At 28.7% G+C, this 25,984-nt stretch overlaps 1 protein-coding gene across 1 annotated transcript in view; it reads left to right on the forward strand.

Moving 5' to 3' along the window:
• The window catches only part of LOC111040180 (glutamate-gated chloride channel alpha-like), an 87,274-nt gene that overhangs the window by 41,891 nt on the left and 19,399 nt on the right, over positions 1-25,984 (forward strand). The window contains exon 2 of the mRNA XM_022323970.1: positions 14,235-14,318. The gene's annotated coding sequence lies outside the window, so the exon portion shown is untranslated. The remainder of the gene's footprint in view (positions 1-14,234; positions 14,319-25,984) is intronic.

The raw sequence follows: 25,984 nt of genomic DNA on the forward strand, positions 1-25,984 counted from the left end.
CATTGTTGGGAATCGTTTTTAGAACTCTTGCACTTACACTGCGCTGCATATACAAAATTACAGCGTTTTATGAATTATTCAAATAATTCTATAGGTATAAACAAAATATATCGATTAAGTTCATTATCACATTATCTTATCATTATATTATACGAGATCGAAATAATGGTCTACCTATAGTCCACCATTCGCATTATGTTTATAATATTGTGCCCCGTAGTGCAGGTCCCAGGCGTTCAGGCCTCTATCCATAAATTAGTTATTTAATGTTTACAGATAATACAAAATTGTAATACCACCGAACGTCGAATGCCTATAGTTACCTACAATATTATAATATCAAAATGTAACTCGGCGATAATATATTATACAACATGATGGTTTAAAGATAAAAACATCGTTGTGTTATTATAATGTCTGCAGCCGGAATACAAACGTCCGACTACGGAACGTCGACCAAAACAGTAAATGCGCCGATTAAAATGCGTTATGCACATCGCACATCGATACATGATAATGGTTATTGATAATGTAATGACATTGTGCACGGCATGGAATTAGAATATTATACAATACACGTATTTTATACGATACAGTGCAAAGCTAGAGAGGTCCCACACACGACACAACCGGCGGCGTGTTTGCAATTGGTAGTCCAAACGTCCGCGGCACTAGGTCACCAGCAACGAGATCATTAGACAGAATATTATATTATTATTATTGTATTATAACGTGATATAACAACGCCAACGTCGTGGTCGTTAATGCTAATAGTCGATAATTGGCCACTGTTTCTGTACATAATATTATATAAAACAATCATTTTGCGTCTGTGCCAAACATGCCGATATCATGGGCAAAGGCCCGTCTACAATAACTGCAATTGTACACATTATTATAAAAGCTAGTGTTCCCCAGTACGGATCTAATATCTGACCCGTATGGTTGCCAAAAATATTATATTTTTTAATATCTCCGCCGCCCCTATCTCCGCTAGCCGATTATACATCACGGAATAAAATACAACTTATTACACGCACTTATTACGCCGTATGAAATAATAATATTATTTTTTGTCCGACGAAAGTAATTTAAATCATTTCTAACCGACCGCTGTGCATCGAAATTCGAAACGCGTGACCGAAGGTAAATAAATCACTACCTCGAACTCGACATATAATTTGGTCATATATCATTTTATATTATGTTACTCATTATTCTGATTTGGGCACTATTTTTCGTCGTTCTCATTTTGAAATTGTTTACTCGCCATCGAGGACCAGTTTCGGCGAAGACATAAAATATCATCAGAAACCTAACCCGAATATGCCAACATTATACATATAACTATTATTATATGTACACACATTATACAGTGTATAACTATATTAGGTAGGTTTTGTAAAAGCATTGAAAACGTTTATGGTTATAGTACCTACTATACCACGCAACCAGTATGAAGTAAGCTGATAGTTGAGCTATTCTTGTGAACGAATATTTTCAAAGCTTTGCGTTATGCGTAGGCCGAGCTGCACAGTGAGTAGGTACTATGAAACAAGATCGCTTGGGTGGTTCTGTTCACTATAAAATGAGCAATGAGCAAATAATTATAGTGTATACTAATATAAATATTAATGAAGTGATCGATACATTTAAAATATTTATTTCCGTGAGAGTGAACAGAAGATGGAAATGTAAATAGTTATATAAATAATATTTTATCAAATATAATATCCTGTTTTAATTATGTTTTTATCGATCACATCCCTTCCCATATTCCCTCCATTCACTATCCTATAGATATAACCATCCCCTCCACCGTATGCTACGTTCTTTAAATAATCACATAACACAATAAATATAAAACAAAAGGAACCAACTGCCAATTTTGGAATTGAAGGTCACGCCATGCTTTCCTTTGTTGTAAGTACCTATCAATTGTATTCTCTTAAATTAACTCGGTATTACCGTGTAAGATAACTATGGACAACTTTTATCTTGTTTTTGTATAAGGCTATGATTGCATTCTCGAAAATTAAAGTTTGACGTGCAAATAAATATTAACAATATTATACAACTTCACAAATTCCGACGTAATTATAGATCTATAGTTAATTGTTGCAGTTAAAGGAACATGAATCACAGATGATTTGTGTGTGATACCATGAACTCTGTACAACACACCTATGGATACCTACGTGGTATATTCTAAATTGAATATGCTCGGGGAAGCCCATAGAAACAGTTTACTACCAGTAAATAGTGTATATAGTCACTGCACTGGCGGCCAATGAGTATATTATACTAAGGGGATACTTATGCGTAGTACAGTCATGGGATGACTGCGTGATGGCGCCGCGTACCAGGCACACGTATATACGTTGAAATCCCCATGAAAAAAACCACTTTTTTTCGACATGGCCATGTGAGATTAATTTGTATACTTATTATTATTATTATTATTATTATTATTATTATTATTATTATATCGTGCATCGTTGTACCTTATTGCTCCTATTATTATTTGTAACCATTTAGACCTTCGTGATTTTTTTAAAGATCGATTTCAGACACTACGATAACGTGACAATGACTTACAGCCGACAAACTATTTAGTATTTAACATTGGAATTTGTTTTGTAAATGCTACAATTATACATGTAACAACTACTACAACGTTATTACTCTTTATTACCTTTGTTAGGTGGCTCAAAATCTATGGAATAAGATGGGCTAACTGGGTATTAGCTCTGATAAATATTTACTAACATTAAAACTTTGATGTTGAAAAAGAAGTTATAACTTCATTTTCCAGATAACCTAGCAAGTGTGATGTTAAACTTCAATATTAATTTATTACAATTTTAATTTATAATATGCACACAATTGTTCAATATCATAAAGATAAACTATACAAATGTTTACTATTTTAATTTTATGAACAGAATATTTTTTTGTTTAATTTCTTGCCTAAAGTTAAATTAATTCAATTTCAATACTGTCTATAACACGCTTACAATTTTGGACCTGCTTCACCAATCGCATCGGTGTTACATGTAATTGTCGCGAAAAAATGGAGCATCAGCTGTGCTGAACTAGTGGCCGTCGTAAAACTGCACTAAATATTACCCTACAGTAATAGCTATTATATATTATATTGTGTACAATAATGATAAAAAAAAAAAACATTATATGTCTTAATTCAATTTTACGTTGAATGGGGTCACGCAGTTTTAGAGTATCTCCTGATGGCTAGGTTAGGTATATGGCGTAATGTTTATTGTATGGTCATCATAAAGTATTTATTTCTGCCTTAATAAAATCTTTGAACACTTATTAAACTTGAATCTAAAAAATAAATGGTTAATTAAATATAAGTACTAAAACCATACTTAGCTTAGTATATCGGTAATATAATAACTATGCATGTATCTGTATTTTTTTCAGTTTTAAGGCTTATAAACAATCAACCTCGTTGTATTTTATTTATTGTCTGAGTAAAAATATTGATAATTACACGAAAAAAAGAATGGATTTATTTTTGTTCGTAATTCAAAAATTATAAAATAAAACGAGAAATACTTAACGGAAGTGTTTAATTATTTATTATTATGCAGGTATAGAGTCACATAAAGCTATAACATTTTTATTGATTTGCATTCATTTTTTTTAGTATTTATTTAATATTTCAGAATATAGATACACAATAAACATAACAATCAAAAAATTTTCATTTAAAAACGAGTAAAGGAGACGTGAGAAAATACTAAACAGTACAAATAATATTTTTAAAACAAAAAGTCAGAATTATAATGTATTTTAATTAGTCACTTTTTTTATATGGAAAAGTTATTAACCATATATTTTTAAACTAATAAAGTAAATGTAAGCTAAATATATTGAATCCATTTTCAGATCAATTATATTTTTAGTTAAAATTATATACATGAATGCGGAATGGTTGCTAAATTTAAACCATGGCAAAACATAAATGATTAACAGTTTAAACTTATCACATTGGACATTTAAACGAGTAATACTTATTTAAATATCTCATTGACATTTTAAAAATGACAAATGTAATCTTCAATAATCAAGTTATTAATTTTTTAAGAAAAATTATAATTTAAATTAACTTAAAGTGATTTTATCATAATTTTACAAAAGGTAAACACAATTATAAGTTATAGCTTATCGTATCGTATCGAACACGAAATTCAATTGAATCTGTTATTATGAAATTAAAAATTAAAAAAGAGAACCTTATTAATCTGAATATACCGGAACCCCTATCCCCTTTCAAATGATTTCAAAATTATTAATGTGGGTAGTAGATACATAGCACATACTATATACAGATTATAATAACTAATTTGGTCACATTTATTGAACTAGTAGGTAGCTAGGTAATTACGGAACTGAGAATACAACTCGTGTAGGTACTCTGAAAATTACATTTAGACTACAACTGTATATTATTACTTATTTAATTAGCGAACACTATTTATATTAACTGTAAGAATTACGAAATATCATATACCATATGGCTTTTAGATGATTAACCGTTTTGTACATATAAAATGTATAAATAATGGATGATTAAAATGGAAAGGAAGTATCACGTAAAATATATGTTATATGTACACAAATTTAAGAATTCGCCAATAGAAACATTAAATTATGAAATATTTGTATAAATTGGCATGATATCAGTATGACAGAAACCAACATTTTCATTGAGAAATAAAAATTATGCACACATTTCTTGAACATTATAATATTTGAAATTTTGAAATCTTCACTATTTATGTAAATATTTGAGCACTGCGTGTTTGATTGTTTAAACTTAACTGAATAATTTGTATTCAAATATTTACATAATTGGATAATCATTGTAAAATAGGATTTAAATTATACAGGGTGATTCCGTGTAAACACCATGTAATATATACTATAAATTTAATTTCTTCATTTAATAAATGATGGTTCTGATTTTAGATTCTGAATGAAGCGATGAATGTATTGATTTTACTATGATTTGTGTTTTATTTATTTATTTTTGTGTCTGTCATCACGATTTCTTGCAGCAAAAGTGCTTCGATTTTCTTAAATAGCACCGTTTCTGGTAGAAAAGTGAATCTAGTTGGTGCATTTGGGATGTCAAATGTTAAAATTCCCAATAGTTTTAAAAATAAACAGGAAAAACAAACGAAAATTAATGAAAAATGGGATTTTTCACGCAAAACCATTTTTCGAAAAAATCGATTTTGGTTTTTAGTGTGACTCGAACAAAATGACCGTAGATACATGAAATTTATCATTGAATATTTGTGTGTACATCATACAATTTTTAAAATATTTATATTTGTGTTGAACAATTTGTAGGCAAATTAAATTTTTGATTATTATTTGTTTTTTTTAATACCCAAGTCGATAAAAAAATGTTTGCACTGTTAAAAAACTTTGAAATGTAATACAAAGTTCCTTGTAAGTTGTTGTTAATAGAAATTAAAAAAAAAGTTGAGCATAAATCCACAATAATATTTTATGATCGTTTAAACTTAGAATTTTGACAAAATTCGTAAAAATCATGAAAATTATCAAATTAGATTTAGTTAGAAATTCATAAAAATGTTTCTATTTATATCTAAGATTTAAAAATTGAATATAAGATTCATTACAAGTTTGTCTAGCTTCAACAAAAAAACAAATGTCTAATTAAATTCATTAAATTCATGTATGGTTGATCCTTAAGCTTAATATCTGTGAAGTCGTTACATTTGATGATACTTCAGAGCCAGATCACTTTGACTCAATTTCTTTTTTAATTCATTCTATTTGCCTTACTTGATTTTTATTTGCCTTTCCGTGTACCTGTGCATTTGATGAAACAGCCTTAATTGTCGATGTTCCAGTATTACTACTTATTTCGGGGATCCACCTTATCTATTCTATGAAGGTTCTGGTGTCGATATGCTGTTTTTACTGTTCAAGGTACACTTACATGCCAACTACTTCCGCTTCTGACGTCATATGATAAGTCGCACCCATACATGTATCCCACACAATGGATCCAGACAAACACTAAATTGAAACCTAACAAACTAAGACCAGATCTGGCTCATTATCAACTGTCAAGCAGTCGACTAATTCATTTGTGCCATCTAATCTCCTCATAAACTGACAAATGTAATCACGCTGTAACAGGCGTATACATATGACACAAGATGGAAACATTGGCTCACTGTAAGGCCTTCTACCTTTTTTTTAGAGTTTATAAAGTCGATTTGTTGAACTGAAAATAGGCGTTGATTTTCTAGCCCTTTAAGTCGCTATCCTCAGAACTACAAGTTCCTTCCTTTGTAATGACCTCGCTGCAATCAATAAAAGCATTTTATAAGTAGAAATAGATGCTAAGAAATCATTTACTCTTCTTCCAACAACATTCCTCAATTACAGCAAGAATTAATTGGATCGAGAAAAATGCTCATTTAATGTCATCATCCATGGATGTACTAACCAACTAGCTGTACCGCATAGGACATTTAACTTATTTCTAAACTTTCCAGCTACTTATTATGTATTAACCACATGGCTTTAAACTATTCGGGTTAGGTTTGCCAGAATATCAAAATCCCATGGCCATTAAAAGTCATATTTCTCTCTAAATATCTTTCTCCTAGTTTCTCAGTGATGTTAATGAAACTAAGTCTTTACTATATTTTACTATTAGTTATTACGCTCTTTCTCTTTTTTATTTATTGACCCGAAGTCGATGAAAAAACAGTATGGAAATACGACTTGTTAAGCTGATTTTGAGAATTGGAAGAAAAATCAGGATTGCAACGTCGTCATCAACAGTGCCCTGTCTACTGACCAATCTCAAAACGACCTGACCTCGAGGTCACTTCATTCTTCTTATCACTATTTTTCAAAAAAACCATACTTCTTGATAAGCAATTTTATAAATTATCATTTAAGCTGTAGTTGTTTGCTGTAGTGTGGTCACACTCGAAAATCCTATAATGTATACGTAAACATTTTGTTTGCATTTATGGTGATTAAATAAAAATCGCAATTGTTTGTAATAGTTATAAACACAACGATTATAACACCAATATAGGTAATATAATATAATAAGAAAAAAATTCTCGCCGTAACATGGTTATAGACTTATCGTTGAACGGCGGCTACAAAAATATCATTTCGTACGAATTTATACAATGTATTAATATTATACGTAAGCCAGACAGCACAAATATTGTAATATATCTCCAGACAACAAAAACATTTCCCTGAATTATACAACAATATATTAATTATATAACACAGTATTATTATTATTATTATTATTATTATTATTATTATTATTGTGGCAATAAGTTTGTGTGCGAAAAAAGGTACCTATGCAAGTACACAACAGCCGTTTTAGTAAGTAAATTAACAAAATGTAACCATAATAATAATGATGATGATACTAATATTAGTACCTAATCAACAGAACCTAGGTATATTATTAGTATTATTGCCATCACGCAATGGTATCGTTTCGGTTATCTACCGAGTAAATATTAGTGATCGTCTACGGTTCAGAAGGGCGCCGCGTTGTCGTCGTCGTCGTCCCAACTTCTTATCTCTGGACGTCTAGACGGCCTTAGCCTAGACGGTCGTTCTCTGATGCCGGTAGTCATTCATTATTTCGGTCACGTCGCACACGCTTAACAAAATGCACGAAAATCTGTGTTTTCAAATGAATTGAACGTTGTAATCTATGTTTTGGATCACGGTCCGTTCCTTACAAGTATACCTAAATAATAATATGATGGTCAGCAAGTGATATCTTAAGCGTATTTTAATTATTTTGGACATAGTACAATTGTACCAACCGATAAACGTATACATAATCGAATTTTCTTTTTCTAAACTAAATTTTATATCAAAAATTAGAAATCAACAATAAAAAAGTTATTGAAAAAGATTATTACAATTTTCGGGCCACGTAGTTTTTGTCAGCAATGATTATTATTTTCAATTGTCAGAATCAGTATAACTTTTTATTTGTCATTTAAATATTTGATATTCACGTTGATGTCACGGCCGCTGGCCGGTGTGGTTATCGGTTGACTTATTTTCCACTAATCTTAAAAGTCAAACCACCAAAAGACAAACTAAAGTTTTAAACTATGAAGGGTTTGCGTCTGAGATCATTTATTGTTAGTGATTGTTGAAGTATTTAACATATTATTTAAATTATGGTCTTACGGACCTTAATGCATTCGCATTTGTTTTTTTAACTATTTGGCACGTTGCTTTTTTTTACAGCAGTAATACTATTCAACCTAAAAAATCAATACGAAATTATGATTGTTATTTTGCACTCTCTTATTACGGTTAATTTGAGTAATTTTTATAAGACGTTAAGGTCATCGATTTCTGGGCGCCTATGTATAAAAACGTTACGATCACCCGGCTCGACATCAATATACAGAGCCGTATTATGTGAAATGCACAAATAGGAAGGGGTTGGAAGCAGCCAACAATAACATTTATACGGTCGCCGCCACTGCCACCGCCGATACTCAAAATTCTGTAAGAGACGTCGGTCGGTCGGCGAGGGTCGCTACCCCCCCAATCGGCGAGACGAGAACCGGTCGCCGTCGTCGCGCGGGCGCCTTTTTTACGATCGTCTTGCGTGCAGTTCGTTTGCCAATTTCTGTCGCACAACAACCTTCCCCTCACCACCACTCTACCAACTCACATAACCCCCTTTTCGTGGTCGCCGTGAAAATGTTAAAACTTCAATCGATAGCAAAAGCGTACAAGTCACGTGCTAGCTGACACACACACAGGCGCAACGAAATAGCGATAACGTAACATAAAATAATACATCTGAACTGTATATAATAATATATAATATTATTATATAATATAATATCCATCACAGCTCGTCCGGTCGAGTAATTTCAGGGTACGACTGTCTCAAAAAGTCGAATTGGGTGAGGATAATAATAATATTTATATATATTAAATTTTTATTATTATTAATTTCATGTTTATAATATATTAATATCCTGAGATAAAAGGGACGAATTCGATCAATTTTTATATTGTAACTTAAGCAACATAACAGTCTCGCTGTCCATTCACTGCCTCTACTACAGGTGTATATAAGTATAAGTTTGATCGTTGGTATAATAGTATAAATATATAAATAATAAATTAAGTTAGGTAATAACTAATAAGTAATAAGCATATTTTAACTAAATTTATAATATTTTTTCTATGTGTCTCAAAATCTGAACTCTAGCTGATTCACTTATTACCTCATCGGACATAATATTATTATCATTATCTGTGTATATTCTATAATAGTTCGTATCAAAATAATTAGAACAGAGACACAATTCAAGTACTATTTATTTCATTCGGAGTTTCTTAGACCTATAATCGCTATTCGCTATAGACATGGGCATATAGATGAGGAAAATATATTCAGACGATTCATTTTGGCCTAAGGTCAATTATTACATGATGATTACGCGTACTTCGATTTTACTGTACTATACAATCGTATTGCGCTAACGAGTAGCATTGTCGATTGCGTTTGATTATAAACGTATATCAGACACAGCAATATAATAGGACATCGTTCAACGGATTTATACATAATAATACCTACCTATGTTTTAACATTTCGCTCGTTGCCGGTTTTATCGCAATTGTACCCCCGTCCAGGATTCTTCGATAAGTTTCTTCAGTCCTATCGAATGACAATCGTTTTTATTTTATTTTTCTACCCTGGCATAAAAACTCAGATGGCTTACTCAGAATTCACAATTCACAGGATTTAAATATTCTCAGGAACACGTTTTATACTTTTATCTACATGTTCTACATAACCTATTTGTCATTGTCAGTTGTATCCTTGAGTCTCGTTGCCCACATACTATGGTAACCTTTTATTTTATACACAAGGGATGGAAAAAAACCGAACACAGATGATGCATCTGTATTTTTATGACCATCGATAATATTTTGTTTAGTAGGTAGGCAGAAAAAATCTCAAAATAATAAATATGTCTCAAAACTGGTAGGTATACAAAACTACATAGAACTACTACAATATTGACTTTTCGAAATCTGAATACTATTATTGTACATTGAAAAATTAAATTAAATATTAATTTTGATTTTATTTCCAAATATTTTTAACGTGCATTGCATGCATTTTATATATATATAAGAACCTACATGTTTGTACTGTGTGGTATATAAATTGCATACTCAGCCTTCATACTTGATAATAATTATTCTAATCATTCGTGTAAGATATTAGAAAATATCAAATCGCATAAATTAATTTACATCATTATATTGTACACGATCTACGTTCACCTTATTTCCGAATCCTAAATGGTGTACCTGCAATGATTGTAATAATAGTAAATAAAAACTTTTTTTTTAAATTTAATTATTAAACTTTTTCACATAATATGTATAAAATGTAATATACATAATACAAATATTATGTAATATGTCCATAAATTTAAACTGGAACTAGTCAATATATTTACTTAATTATCGGATTTGGGAATAACAAAGGAAGAAAGGGGAATTTTTAGTGTTACTCAAATGCTATTCCTAACTGAAGACATTTCATACATTTCACTATTGCATAATTTATTTTCTATAAATAGGTGTTAATCCGTTTCATGCATAATATACTGTTTAAAAAACATATTTCATAGATTTATAGTCTAACTGAAAATAATATACATTAGGATTATAATTTAAAACAATAGCTGTTGTTACACCTTTTTATCGACATAAAATGTATACAGAGATCAAGTCAGTCAGTTTTTTAAATATTTTTCCAATCCCATCGTCGCCAGCACGCATAACGTATCGTTCAAGTTTTATTATTAGTATTGATAATATTATCATTTTACATTTGGTAGTAGGTATAAATATGCGTATTTGTATAACCTTTCGCTACACCTAGTGACTTTTCACACATATCTGAAATATATTCACAATTAGGGGTTGTACTCTTCAAAGTTTTCAAACCGGTGATTTCGTTTGTTACAAAACCAAGTACATCGTCTAGTTATACATTTTTCAATAGAAACTGTTCACTTTCATTTACCCTAAGACAAAGTGGACTATAATTAGTGAACAAGTCCGGTGACTTTGGCCATCGTCGTGAAAAGCTAAGTGTACTCAAACGTTGTGGCGGAAACCGTAATACCAATGTCTAAAAATCAACACGTGTCATAAGTCCATTAACTCACAATAGGAAGTACCGAACGGACAGTTAACTGAAGGTATCGAATGATTACCAAAAGAGCGGATAATCAAGCTATTGTGGTACGTATACATGCCGTCGGTGCACCACGAGTAGTGTATCCGGGTATACTTGTTATCAACATCGAACACTGGCGTTTTTTACTCCGACGGTCAAAGTCCCCAACTCAATAAGAGATGGGCATCGTTCTCCGACAAACGTAAATTTGATAAAATGGCGGTAACAGCAAAGTGTAACCTGATTCACCATGATGATGTACTCTGATAACGATGGTGTGCCCTATTCCCTCGCTTCCAGTGGACAGTCGTCAGGCACCGGATGGTGATAAGACAAGTCGAAAAACCAGAACATGAATCAAGGACTGAATATTACGGTTGACAATTCACTGTAAGGGTGACAGGTATCGTCCACGACGGTGGCGAGAATGATCGAACTATTGTCCAGTGTAAATTGTATTCAGCCACATCTTATCTTGGAAAATGTAGAGATCTCTGTACACAATATAGTACAAAAAATAATACATAAAATGTAAAAGCATCTATTATGACTTATGGCACAATATCACAGTTAGTACCTAGATAGTTCATTACAAAATTCAGTGGCAGAATGATATCCTTGAACAAGGGTTTGTGGTCATTTATCGTTTGATTAATTAATTAATTCGTTGTTCATTTATAATTTGCAATTAAAATTATTTCAAATGAATTTAGTAGCGATAGAAGTTTTTTTTATTTCATTGATCTTAAGCATTGCGAGTAAATAAATGGCCATCAGCATTTTGTAGGAGGGTTACGGTTGTTTGAGGTGGTTGACCACCGCATACATTACTGACTGTGGTAAACCACCTCATATTTTTTATATTTTCTACTTTTGAATAATACAATTTTAGTAACACGGCGATATGAATAGGCAATATGACTACACGGCTGTCGTAAGTTAATTTTTACTGAAGCCCCTTAATAATATTGTGATAGTGAACAAAAAAGGAAACACTTAATCCTCGAGTGCACCGAATTCAAATAGTTATTGTGTTACAACATATTAAGCAAAAATAAATCAACATTTTTTTTCTTTTGAAATTTATATCACATCAATAAGACAATAACATAAGTACCTAATTAGTCATATAATCATAATATTCCTATTTTGCATTATTGTTTTCTCAATGACAATATATTTTTAGTTTAGTAGGTAACTAAAATAAATTTAGTTAAATGTGGGTTACATGGTCATTTTTTTTTTAAGTTTTGAAGGATGTGAATTTATTTAATTCAAATGAATGTAATTTTGTAATATTTAAAACGATAATACATAATATTGTATACATTCTAGACATGGGTCAGAATTGTTGTGGAAAATGGTAAAATAGGTATAAATTTATATGCCCAGGTATAAATAACCTATACTTGTATTCTATGTATCCTAGACTATAAAGTTGTCTGCATCGTATATTTATTATGATCTGTATAGTATCTGTAACTATCATATATTTTGATATGGTAAGTGATTAACTGATGTCTGATTAACTGAATGACCTTAAACATTACTGTTTCAAATACTTGTGTAATTGATTATACCAGGCGGGCACATAAATAAATATTTTGGTATAAAAACTTAGTAAATTATACCAATATTGTACTAGATGAAAATTATTTTTATTTTCTGGCCGTTCAATTTCTTTACATTACTATAGCTTACTAAAAATGTACAGTGTTTAGTTATTTTACTTGGAATATTATATTTTTTAAGCTAGATCAAATAAACGTATAATATTAGATTAAAATTCAACTTTTGTTAAGAAATTAATAAAATTAATTATTTTCATTTGATGCGACTTTGTGAACCATCAAAACCATGATTTTAAATATTAATAAAATAGTTTAATAATATCTAAATATTTTAATGTACTGTTAATTTTTTTTAATAGACCTATTAGAATACATTCGAAAATATCAATGATTGCGCAATAAAATTGTATTCAAAGTTTAAATTATTTTCACAATTCTTTAAATTATTTTTAAATAAAACCCCATTGTTTGAATATTGAATATTTTTTTTCCCATGCATTTAAATTGCAATAAATTATTCAATTATACAATAACACTTAAGACTTATATTAATAATTATCATTTCACTATAATTGTAAAACCAATATTCCTGAACTAACGTTTCTCGAAAATAACGATGGTCTTTCATGGCTGAAATTTCTCACAGTAGTTTAACACACTCAATGATGTACTTAAAATAGTTACCTATTATACTAGAACATTATAAACCAAGGCATAATATAAAATTGAAACTATTTGCTAACATTGAAAGTTATTTGTAAAGAAAATCGAAAGCAAAAGCACTTTACTAGACTACAATGAAAATTATATTAAAAATAAAACTTGAATTATTATTCAAGTGTAAATAAATTTACTGAAAATTATCCGTAAAAATACCAATGTAATTACCAGCTATAAACATTAAAAATAAGGTAGCTGGAAAAAAAAGTAACATCTCTACAAAGATATTTTTAAACGAATCAGGATATTAAACTCTTTTAATTATAAATATATAGATTTACCAGAATACTGGACTTCGAATTCACGTTAGTAAAAAAATAGCCACTACTCAGCTACAGTAAATCAGTTATTTGTTTCTATTTAACCGGAATCACGTCTAAAAGTTTTTATCTTCGAACCGTATTAATTAATAAATCTATGACATATTAAATAAGCGAATACGACACTTTGACACGCATTTAAATGTTAAAAGGTACGAACGAATTCGAATCAATCAACGAGACATGCGTAAATGCTATATAAATGATAGAAGTCATTAATAATATTGTGCCTATAATAGGCCCTTAATGGATTGGTTAGCGGAAATCGTATCAAGTGATGACGGTAATATGGTATCCGAATTGTGACTTTTGTTGTTGCAGGTGACCGCATGGATGTAACTATTTATTAGTAAATGGGCACGTATCGATTGTGACGTTGTAGTCGAGACCGGACTTGGTGAAAAGGTAAGCAAAATGCTTTTAGTGCCAAGCCTATCGGCTGTGTGTGTATAGGGGAAGGGCAAGTAGGTACACTATAATACGGGTACACCTACCATCACCGTAACGGAAACCCGCGAAATAATTTTTTCTTCTTTTTCTTTTTTATTTACATTATTCTTTCAAATGCACTTTATGTCGGTTGTGTTGTAAACATCCAACGGGCAAAAAAACCCTCGACGAGAAACTCTTTAACTAAAAAAACGTGACGAAAATAATTATTTAATTGTTTCCGCCTATAATATAAGCACACAAAACTCGGACTCGGGTAAATATGAAAAAGACCGTCTCGACCCTACTCTAACCTAAATGGCCAAAGTTCTTGGAGACAATGGTACTGATAAAACTATATGTAGAGGACATTATAATACCATAGCTATTGCAGGTTTTCAATAAATGCTATTGATTAACTGTTTATACTGTTTAAAACCCCAACGCCCACCCTCAAAGATTTATACAACTTATTTTCATAAGCACACTTTATGCTATTTGAAGTTATTTATTTTAGAAAATTTCATAGTTACAGTTGATACAACTTCAGTGCTTGTAAATTTAATTTAAATATATAAATTAGTAATACTGCTATAAAATATATAAACTATAATTTATATCAATAATCAATTGCAAAATGTTGACAAGCCTGTATGTACTAAATACTTATAATGTATTACTAAATTGGCTATAATTTCAATATAACAATATAGCAAATATTTATCATTATTGTGTAGATACCTACATATGTTATTATTTGCCTTATTCGTTTCTTCATTCTTTGAACGATATAAGTTATGTTTAAGCAAATTGTAATCTTTAATACCAACGAAGAAGTTATGTTAATAATTAAGTTAATAATAATTTACTAGCACTAATTAAAAATATAATTGTACAATAAATATATGAGAGATCTATATTTAAATCTTATAATTATCATACATATATATAGTTCGTCAAATACAAAAACTATACCTCTAATTAAATTGAATTGATATAGATAGGTTATGGATATGTTTTTATTGATTGAAATGTTTCAAGTAATACAAATAAAGAAATTCTGACTGTAAAATGTAAAAAAAACTGTTTAAAAAAAACATTTTTAAAAATAAGGCCAGTATAATACACTGCCATACTGACTGTATTATATTGTGATTAGTGACTGGGTGTTGGCCGTTGCTGTGTTATTACACTAGAAAATGATGATAAATCATTGCATATTATACAGAAAAACAATATTCTGAATAGAATCTGACTTATTTTATTATGTTTTGTTGTATGTCGTCTTTAATATATTGATTATAATATATTTTGAGAATAGCCATGTATCAAAATGTCAACAAATTTTTAATATCCAACTTAACAAACCATCCAAACAAGTTTGATAAAACTGCATGTCATTGAAAACAAACATTTGTATTAATTTATCGTCATTTTTAAGGTTTTTTTCTTTTTTTAATGAAAACACATTTTAATTTCAAATTCCGAAGCACAATATTTTTAAAAGTATTTCAATACATAGAATCAAATTTCAAATGAGCAGTTGTAAGTGTTTAAAGTTAATATAAGAGGTGTGAATACACTATGGAATAGCAAAACGATACCCAGTAAAATGCTGGTCCAATACTGCACTTATGTAAGCCTTAAAGTTCAAAAATTTTTAAAACTTTAAAATTATTAAGCTTAACAATTCATATTGTAGTTGACTACTCGTTAAAAATTCGACTTTAAAGTATTGAGAAACTCAGAAAAATATTCTGCCTTGAAATATAAAATCAAAATTGTATGTTGTTTTTCACGAAATTAAAAACTTTAAAAAAAGAGACTGAATATATTATAATGAGTGTAGACACTTAAATGGATCACTTTTGGAACAACATACTATAAGAGAAACTTTTAAGTGCTTGCTTCTTATTCTATCTAGAACACACAAATTATTGTCATACTAATTTATTACTCAACCTCCAGTCAGGTTAAATTTTAAAATTAAGAAAAATTTGTATAAAGTAACTACTACAAACATTTTAATCACTGAGAAATTACTTGTTCGAGTTTTAAATTAGATTCATCAACATTTTCAATAAATTATCCACTAAATAATTTAAAAGGGGGTACTTATTTAATTTGAAACATAGAAAGGTGTATCATCACAAGACTATACTTAATTAAAACAAAAAAAATCAAACATTTTAAAATAATATGGTCCTTTAACTTTCAAGTGTATTAAGAAACCCTAAAAATCAGAATTTAAATAAATTCATTATTAAAGGTAAAATGTGTGGTGAGCATGCTTGCTGAATAATGTTGAAAGACGAACCTTGTAATAAAAATATGTGTACGGTGTACCTAAAGACATTCATACTGTATTTTCACCTATATTTTATGTATACTACTAATAGATAAAACACACACACATTACATCATGTAAAATATATAATACATGTGCCTATATAGTATATACAGTGTATGATATTCTATGTATTGTAATATATGTATGATGTTTCGTTTATTATTTAGACAATTTAATAAAAAGCATAAATAAATAACAACAGTTTATTCTACTGAAGTTTATTAGGATCATAATATTAAAAAAAAAATAACGAAAGTAAGGAAACACCATTAAAAACTATTAAAAGCTATTAAAAAGAACATTTATTTATTTATTTTTTAGATCAAAAATAGTGTATTCTTCGATGATATATATAATTTAAACACCTTGAAGACCATTTACTGGGTCCTTGTTATTTAATTAAAACTGTGGTGAAAAATGATGATTACCCTTTTTGAATTAACTTAATCATAATGAAAAATGTATAAATGTAACACCAGTCTTATACTACAATCTGTTTTTTAACTTTTTTTTACATAAAATATTAACGTACATAATCACTATTTAAAAAAAACTGAAAACTGTTATTTGTTTCAAAAACATGAAATTGAACATAAAAATATAAGAAAACTGATAGACTATCTATTATTGGGCTATAGGGTCATTATTTATGATTAAGTTCTGTCTCATATTTTCATAATAGTTGTAATACTAAAATACATAATTCTACCGTATACATATAAATCAAAATTTGTTAACAGTTATTTTCAATAGTCTAATACAAGCAACAACTATTCAAATTAATAATATTTATAATTTTAACCATATTTTATGTTAATTTTTATTAGATTAATATATTACTTACACCAACGGGACCTTGTATGTATATAGATAAAAAAAAGTATAGAATACTAACATAAAAAGTATTACCACCATAAGTTATCAGTACCAACCTCTACTCAAATAAAATTTCAATGCACGATTCCTAGTGATTAAATACAATTAAAAAAATATTTTTCGGCTTTAAGAATTCTAGTTATTGTTGTTTGTTATATGATTGAGATTGCTCTACCTCCCCGGTCTCTGCCAACAATGTATATAAATTATTGGTGTATAGAGGTGTAAATCTAAATATTTTGAAAATTGAATTGTGTACAGAAAACAATAATATACGTTGTTGCTGAAAGTTTAAAAAAACTAAAAGTATTTTTATTTGTCAAAAACTAATGTTCTTATTTTCGATTTTTTGTTTTATCGCACCCATTCTCCCTCTCGATTATTTAGAGAACTACTGTTCATTTTTACTCTTGACCCCCTCAAAATACCAACTAGATACTATTTACTACCAGAAGCCATCCTCAAAGTTGAAAGTTAAAACATTTCTTATGCTCCAAAAGGTAAGCTCACCAAAAAACAGACATTGTACAATCAATGCATTCAATTGCTCCTTTAAGAATTTAAAATAAACCAGATATAGTTTAGAAAATAAAAATGGTTGAAGTATTGAAAATACATAATAATATATTCAAATAGTAAAATTATTTTTAATATAAAATATAAATATTATGAGACCAATATATTTTAATGAACCATTTCAAAAACACAATATTGTCAACTATAACGAAGTAAATTAAGCTTGAAGATACACAATATTACTTCGATTTGCGCGTGCTTTGCACAAAACCTAACATTTATGTAACACAATTACCATATTACTTAATAACAATTTTTAATTAAAAATTACGCAAATGATTTTTAATAGGTAATTACGAATAATTTTGCCGTATTAGACTTGAAAGTTACATTATATGTATAACTTTCTTAGGAAATACTGCTCCGTACACTGATATCACAGCAATATAATCGAAACAGCGATAATAATCATTACAGAATACAGAAAATTAAAACTCAATGGGTGTTATTAATTTGGGATATAAACATAACAGACACAATATTATTATAATATATACATCTTAATCTGTGTTTCAAAATATCACACTGAAGAACTACGAGTCGCACCCACATCAAATATATTTGTATACAATAATGCGTACGACACGCTGCAATCGTAATATTATTCACTCGTTTCCACTTTGACCCTTATTCTAAAGTCTAAACACATTTTTACTAAACTGATATTTATCGATCATGTCCACATACCTAATATAATAGCGGCAAACGGGTGAACACAATACAAAAACGTGTATACATTTCCATGTCTAATAATGTAAAATTGTTATCGACGCGTTAAGGAAGACCGAATATCATGTTTCGGGGGCGTCAATGTTTTTCAGTGAATGAATGTATATGTATTATACATTATTGTAGATACAACAGCATTTTATATGAAGAAATGTGAACAAGAAAGAAAATAATAAAAAAAAAACGCACACACACTTAAGCTTAAATACTAATACAAACACAAAACTATCCTAACGCGTCCAGCCAGGCCAAATAAAGAAAGAAAACGGACCACGAGCGAAGGTTGAACGCTGAATTGCCTACCCTCTATACAAAATAATAAACATTTAGTGAATATTTTGTACTCGCTATGTCTGTTTATTCATATATTACATCATTTATGACACAACGAATTCATTTTCGCAATGTCTCATTATTATGATAATAGAATATAGTTTAATACCTATTTCTAAACTATTTACATTAAATTGTACCTATAAATTGTCTTATTAATATTGCAATTGGATTTGAACTCCTTAAATAAAGATTATTATTAAATTTGCAAACCTTTTTAATGAGAGAATTTACCTAACTCGGAGTTATGGATAGCCTAAATAGTGAGTACGTCAACATAGTGAGCTCAGTTTTACATAATATCGTGAGTGCGATATAATTTATTTTCAATACATCAAAGTATAGGTAATACAAGTGAGCTGTAGGAATAGAACTAGAGTAGTTAGCGCACATTTTAATATGGTACACACTACACATACAAAGTGTTTCAAGAAGCATGATCACCTTAATTTTTAATTTAATAGTAAATTTTGTCAAATTCTGATTTTTGGAATTTTTAAATATTCCTCCAGACCATGATTTTATATTCTTGAGATTTTGTAGTAGGTTAGATTTAAAGAGTGTCCTGTGTCAATACAACATTTTGTTTTTAAATCAGAACCTTCTTTTTCTGCTGTAAATTATTCAGTCACTTTTTTTTTAGAAAATGTTGATGTACCTACCTAATTTAAAATTCGAGCGAATAGTTTTTCAGTAAAATATTTATACTAAAGATAATAGATCTTAAAAATGGTTATACAAAAAATATATAAGATAAACCATGTAACATATGATATTTATGATATTTTATAGCCCCGATGTTTTCTATACCCATTATCATGGACCTATTACATACAAAATTAAATAACTCAAAAACTACTCACAGACATTTTTAGAAAAATTACCAGCTCAATACTTAAAAGTTAAAAATGGGTTTCTCATTTGAAAAATAAACGCTTGTATCTCCGTAGAATACTATTTAATCAGTAGTACAAAAAATCTCAACAATTAAAAAAAAAGTATTTAGATTAAAAAATATATTAAAAATCATATATTTTGAATAAATGAATTATTGAAGAAAAAAAAGGGCGTGGGCTTTTTATTGTAAGAGGAAAAATTGATTATTTTGTTTTATTATTTATGAAAATGTATGCAGCTATTAACCTTAAATTGTACTGAATTCATCAAACAATAATTATAATAGAAAATTAAAACCACATATGGCAGTCACTCATACCACACCTGACTCTCTGCTGACCTCTCTACATCGCTTTAACAATATTATGGTTACTGGTCAGTTTCTCAAAAACTTTATCCGTCTCACCGACCTAGTCACGTCAATTAACCATTACTCAGTTTAATACTTAAAAAAATGCACTTACAATACACTCACACACTTTTTATAAAAATATAAATGTACCTATTTTAATATTCTGTGGTTTCAAATTGCCTTTAGATTGATTGTATCAAAACTATGATAAAACCTAAAGTCAATTAAGAAATATTATTTTAAATCCAATGGTCGATATAAAAATACGGATTGTACCTACCTACTTTAGTTTTAAAACTACAAATTGTTGACATTGGGAATGGTTAATTCTTATATTATATTAATAGTGTACAGAAACAGTGTATAATATTGTGTATAAGGATATATCAAAATTAAGTTTGTTTACAGTTAATCACATTTTGCTTTTCAGCCTTTTATTATTAATGGACCATGGTAATCCTAATAGATAACTACATACATAATTTATAGTTATGTAGGTACGATACGAACATATTAATGTATTATTAAAATGAATAAATAATAATAATTCATGTTACGCATATAACTATTCGCTTCAAAAAATATTCTTTAACTCTGAGTAATAAATTGTTGCTTAAAAATCAAAATAAATCACTGCAAGTGTGTTGAAAAAAGTTCAAACACATTAGTTTGTCTAGTAACTATGTATAGTTCTTGTAAAATATACGTCAATGATGTACACACTCATTTCTTTTCAACAGAGTAAACTACATTTTTATGAATGTTTTGTATGAGTAATTTGTACTTTGTTTGTACCTACACCTAACCTAATCTAAGAGTATACTTATATTAATTAACGACAAATATGATAAAACGACATGCTGTGTTGTTAACATTTTATGTCAAATATTTTTTCAAGCTACCACAACACTCATGTGATTTAAATTTATACTTATCGATTTTTTACGAGAGACTTCCAAAATGTCTGTGTTACATCGGTAATCATTCAACATGCCCATTGTTCGATTGCATCGAATCATGTAACACGATAAAGGATATAATGAAGGATATTGTTTCACGCGGTACTTTTATAGACTATAACAATAATAAAGTACCAATATTAATATTAGGCAATGGTCTGTACATATGCCAGTTATCGCATAATGGTTTTCTCGTGTATTGCACTTTTGGCGACCATTCTACCTACATATTCATGATAATATTATGTACATGACTGATAATGGCCAGAATATTTTGAATATTTATCCGACGGTAAAAAAAGATTTTTTTATAATATTAAAGACAGTTTGAAAATCAAAGATATCGAAAAAAGTAACAATACATTTATGACATTACAATATGTAGGTGCTATAAGCTAAAAATTTTAAAATTTGAGAGACACAATTGCTTACAACAAACTTACAAAAAAGATGCGAATAATAAAATACATACTATATAAATTTAAATTATAAAATATTCCGAATCATAGGTATTAGTATCTACTTTAAATCAAAAATATATTCCGCCTAGTTTTAAGACAACACAAATAGTAATTGTTATAAACGGTATGTCAGACTGTGAAATAGTTTCAAATTTGTAACGTGAAAATCGGTCGTTTTTGAGTATGTTTATTTTAATTCATAACAATCATTTTTGAAAGTTATGACAAGAATATTTTAAACTGACCAAAAGGCGAATATTATTATGGGTGCCTACACTGAGTTTAGAATTATTCCGATAATATTTAAATTCAGATGCAGGTACGTATTGACATATAATAACGATACGACCACGCAAAGCAAACAATATATTACGCTATAAGTTATTTTACATATACATTAGAAAATCGCATAAAATATTCAACTCTCAAATTAAGTTGGATAGGCAGTTTAAACATATCTATACAAACATCAACGTTAGTCAAAAAATCAATTTCAAGGCACTTAAAAAAATCTAAAATAGTTATTGTAATCCCAAAGACCGCACGACAGCTATATCGTTGGTACTTGTTAATTTAGACTTAATACATTATTGAATTATTCAACTAGCCGTGTTCCTGAATGTTACACGATTTGTGTGTAACACGAAATTATATAGGTACATCGTATGGAACGTATAGGTATTATATTGTTATTTGTTATGATATTATAGTTAACAACTTTAGATTAGTTGATAAAATAATTTGATACGTTTGCCAAAATACAATAGAAAGTTTTGAAAAAGTTTGCCTATTTTTATTTATCGTTTTTATTTTATTGGTTTTATTATTGTCACTTACTAGCTAGAAAGCGTATTAGTCTCGTCTAAGACGAATACACCTAATCCCACGGTTGTATGAAACGTTCAGCCAGATATATAGGGCTACACATATTATAAAGGAGTTTTATTCATCCTGCTTACATAGGTATATTATTTAGGTAATAAAATGTATAATATAACATGTTTTTCCACTCTCCAGTAGTAGGTGACGATTTTTTTTACTTATGTTTTAAGATTCAGCTAATTTAACAGTCTTGTTTATTTCACCAGCCGAATAGCATACGGGTTGAAAATGATGGATCTATCCATATAGTCAAAAACTCATAACTCTTCAATTGTATGGCACAATATTCATTAATACTGGTCTGTTCAACAAATGTGAACTTGTTCGAAAACTAAATAATTGATCTAATAATAAGGTAGACAATTATTTACGAAAGTAAATTGAAAAAAATACCTACCAACCAACCAACTTATTTATATAAAGCCGCTTCAGTTTTGCTCTCACGCCCAATTTGCCAATAAATAATTTAAAATAATTAAAGCTAAATTGGAATGTATTAATTATATTGTAGGGAGTTATAAAGTTTTAGAAGTTTAAAGTTACATAATTCCATAAAATATTTTTTTTAACCTAATGTAACTCAATAATTTACTGTCTCATCAAGCGCTCTCACAGGATAAAATCCCACCCTGGGTAAGATATAATAATTACTTATAAATTGTAATTTAATTATAACACATTGACATTCAAGTAGCACCGTTAAAATTTCCAGTGGGGCAATTTCCCATTTGACCCACACTGTCAGCGCCCTTGTGTCTTATAGTAATTTATAGTGAGTATCACATGCCAATATTAATGAGTAAAGCTCGGATATTATATTATAAATATTATATCAATTAGATTTGTTTTTTATTTAAAACCTTAAATAAATAGAATAAACTTAATAAATATTATTTATATGTAAAAAATAAAAAAATAATAATGTATCATACTTCAACGAAAATAATAGTTTAATACACATAGCTGAAAAAAACAATTTTGTAAAATAAAATAATTTTGATATAAATAGAAGTAACATTGAAAGAATAAGAAAAGTGTACATTTTATGAAATTATCTTAAATCTAAAAACATTTTACTAACTCTTTTGAGACGATCCATAATGAGAACCGAATATCGAAAAACAAAGTCAAAAATAATTTCGGTAGAACGCTTTTTTTAAAACAAATTGTTGGTCAAGTACCGTCTACGAAATATAAACTTAATTTTAAATATTGCATAATGTATAAAAAAAATTGTGAATTACGTACTTGATACTTATACAAAATTGTCTATACAATAGGTACATATAACTCGTATGTGCTTGTAGAAATAATTTGTTTCTGTGCAAACCTTAAACATGAATGTATAATATATGGCCCACTTCGTGGCGTCACTTTTCGATTAAAAATTTAAAAATTTACGTTTCTGCCGCAATAAAAAAAGTAATAATTTTGCGTATATTTCATACATCACGCGCTATATTTATGCTTACGATCGCGTGCCACATTATGTCCTACAACCACAATAATGTTTTTATTCAACAATATAGACCTACGCCGCAGCTTTCGTGTACAATAGCGGACCACAAAAACGGTATAAATATAATTCTGACCTAGTACAACGCAATGTGATTTTTTTTTCACCCTCCGGGATACCACTGTTATTATTATACCCGCAGTAAATCGTATACCTACTTTTAGTTTTGATTAGTCTTACACCTTAGTGCCAGATCAATATACCAGCGGTCACGGAGTTAATACAATTTTAGCACACGATATTTACCTATTTCCAAAGTCGTTAATTATCAAAATGTTTTCATTGACTGACATTTTTTTTTAAACTAAAACTCATTTAATTTTAATTTTAATCATTTTTATATACAGGATAACCCCATTTTTTCTTTAATAACGAATTTATTAAAATTCTTATTTTTGAAATTTTTAAATATACTCAAACACTATATTTTCAAATTCTTGAATCTTTTTGTTCTACTTAAAGAGTGGAGTATGGCGATACAAACATCTGATAATTGTTTTGAAAATGTTGATGCAACTAATTCACAATTTGAATGGGTTTCAAAGTTTCTTTGTTATTAAAATGTTTGCACTAAGGACAATAATCCTTGAAAATTATGCTACTACAAAAATATTAAATAAACTTAAAATAGTATCTAGTATTTGTATCGGTGAAAATGTTAATGACTAAAATTTTCAAATCACATAGCCCCACACATACACATCTTACAAACCCATTACCAACGACCTCTTTTAACCACAGAACACAAAGTTAAATAACTCAAAAACGACTTGTATCTATGAATTTTGATTTTATTACTTTAACATTTTCAGAAAAATCATCCATTGTATAATTTACAGTTGAAAAAGCGGGTTCTCATTTGTATCTCTAGAGGACACTCCTTAAGTAGTACAACAAGTCTTACGAATTTAAATATATGGTCTTAAAGTATATTTAAGAGTACAAAAAAATGTGATTTTGAATAACTAAATTATTGAAGAAAAGGCCCCCCGGGTTGAACAGTGCTGAGCATGTTTAGAAAATCATCCTGTATAATATGTATACTGTTTTTTTTTTTCATTCGAGATTACTAAATATATCTAATTTATTAGTTTATTAATTTAAATCATTTTAAATGTATTATTATTATTTTATTAATATCTATCAATAAACCCAATACAATTAAGTACTCGAAAAAACAGATACAAATTTTAATGTTTTACAGGCTACTAAAAGTGATTCTTTAAAAATAATTTCGATGCAATTATAAACAAAAAAATTAAAAATATAAATATATATTATTTAATTTTAATTTAAATCATAGTTTACCTCATATTAACAAGTAGAATAAAAATATGTCCATTTCAATACGTTATATTGTAACTATAATAAGAATATTTTATAGTATTATTTTCAAACAAGATAGTAAATAAATTATTAATAAAAAAAATAGAATTTATGGGACATGACTTGTAAAAAAATATACCTTTTTTGTCTCATACATACTATCCATAATAAATTCGTCAAGGAATCTATTTTAAGGGTTTACTTTTGAAAACAAAATTGACAAATTTTATAGCTACAACAAAAATATTATTGGTTTATGGAAATGTTAAAAGAACGTAAAGTTATTTTAGGTGATAAAATATCCTAAATTTTTAGTCAATTCTTAGTCTTAGTCTTCTAGTAAACTCATCTTATATGTTACATGAAAGATGAAGTTCGAAAGCAT

Source organism: Myzus persicae, unplaced genomic scaffold (genome assembly GCF_001856785.1).
Source record: "Myzus persicae strain clone G006 unplaced genomic scaffold, MPER_G0061.0, whole genome shotgun sequence".
NCBI classification, from domain to species: domain Eukaryota; kingdom Metazoa; phylum Arthropoda; class Insecta; order Hemiptera; family Aphididae; genus Myzus; species Myzus persicae.